Source organism: Phocoena phocoena, chromosome 2 (genome assembly GCF_963924675.1).
Source record: "Phocoena phocoena chromosome 2, mPhoPho1.1, whole genome shotgun sequence".
Classification (NCBI taxonomy): Eukaryota; Metazoa; Chordata; class Mammalia; order Artiodactyla; family Phocoenidae; genus Phocoena; species Phocoena phocoena.
The window spans coordinates 89,672,504-89,674,263 of record NC_089220.1 but is presented as its reverse complement, the minus strand read 5'-3'; the positions used below and the strand labels follow the sequence as shown (position 1 = coordinate 89,674,263).

General features: G+C 40.7%; 1 pseudogene; it reads left to right on the top strand.

Moving 5' to 3' along the window:
- The first annotated feature begins 398 nt into the window (after window positions 1-398).
- LOC136118069 (voltage-dependent anion-selective channel protein 3 pseudogene) lies at window positions 399-1,241 on the top strand (annotated as a pseudogene).
- Window positions 1,242-1,760: the final 519 nt, after the last annotated feature.

Sequence of the window (1,760 nt, the reverse complement as noted above, 5' to 3'; positions counted from 1 at the left end):
AAGTTATTTTACTCTTTTGAAATTTAGCAATTTTTAAAACTGCTCCAATTTGACAAGAAAGAAAAGAGGGGGAAATAGGTCAATCTAGTCTACTTATTTACCAAAGTAAAACAAAAAGGATATACCCATTTTATGTCTGAGACAAGTTAATGTTCAAAAATATTAAGTTACTTATTCAGGTATCAACAATGACAGCTAGGGACGGCAGAGGAGGCTGATGTCTCTCATTTTTCAAACTTTGGAAAATATATGTTGTCATTGTCCTTGTGAGAGTGAACAGTAAATTGCATTGATTTCAAAGATATATTCTTTAACAACAGTAGATATCACTTAAAACTTACTGTATAGGGAGTGGACAGGCCCTCCTGACAGAGTGGACAGGACCTCCAGTCAGAGATATGTATAACACACTGACTTATGGTGACCTAGGAAAGGCTGCCAAGGACGTCTTCAACAAAGGGTATGGGTTTGGCATGGTCAAAATAGATCTGAGAACCGAGTCATGTAGTGGAGTGGAATTTTCTACATCTGGTCATGCTTACACTGATACAGGGAAAGGATCAGGCAACGTAGAGACCAAATACAAGATCTGTAACTATGGGCTGACCTTCACCCAAAGGTAGAGCACAGACAGTACTCTTGGGACAGAAACCTCTTTGGAGAATAAGTTGGCTGAAGAGTTGAAACTGACTCTGTTGATACCATATTTGTACTGAACACAGGAAAGAAGAGTGGGAAATTGAAGGCCTCCTATAAATGGGATTGTTTCAGTCTTGGCATTAACTTTGATATAGATTTTTCTGAACCAACCATCTATGGCTGGGCTGTGTTGGCCTTTGAAGGTTGGCTTGCTGGCCATCAGATGAGTTTTGACACAGCCAAATCCAAACTGTCTCACAATAATTTTGCCCTGGGTTACAAGGCCGCAGACTTCCAGCTGCACACTCAGGTGAACGATGACACTGAATTTGGAGGGTCAATCTACCAGAAAGTGAATGAGAAGATTGAAACATCAATAAACCTCGCGTGGATGGCCAGCAGTACCAACAGCCATTTTGGCATTGCTGCTAAGTACAAGCTGGGTTGTAGAACTTCTCTGTCTGCTAAAGTAAGTAATGCCAGTCTGATTGGACTGGGTTATTCTCAGACCCTTTCCTACCAGGAGTGAAACCGACTCTGTCAGCAATAATCAATGGAAAGAACTTTAATGCAGGAGGGCACAAGGTCGGTCTGGGATTTGAGCTAGAGCTTAATGTGGTTTTGAGTAAAGCATCAGCTTTGTCCCTGGAGGTGAAGAGAAATGAACCCACTATGTTTTGGCTTAAAATTCTGTGAAATTTCAAAAGTGTGAACTTTTATTCTTCCAAAGAAACGTAATCCTCCCCACACTGAGGGCTAGATATTGAGCCCATCCTAAGGGCGGTGCTTGAAGGCATGCCCAGAAGTTGTCATGTTTGTGCCACATTTCAGTTCATTTCTGCAGTGTTGTTTTAAATGTTTTCCTCAGAGATGGTGCAGTGTCATGTAACAAAGGAGGTGACCCAACCCTCCAGTTGTCCATCATGTCCTGCATGTCCCACACCACTTTTTCATGACCTTGTAATATATTGGCCTCTGTGTGGTAGTGGAATCTTTGGTTTTGCATCAGAGTAAAATAAAGTAAACCCATCACATTTAGAACATAAAAAAACAAACAAAAGTACTGTATAAAAAGATAAAATTTAGAGGTCACCATCTCTAAAAAGGAAGGATGGACTTTG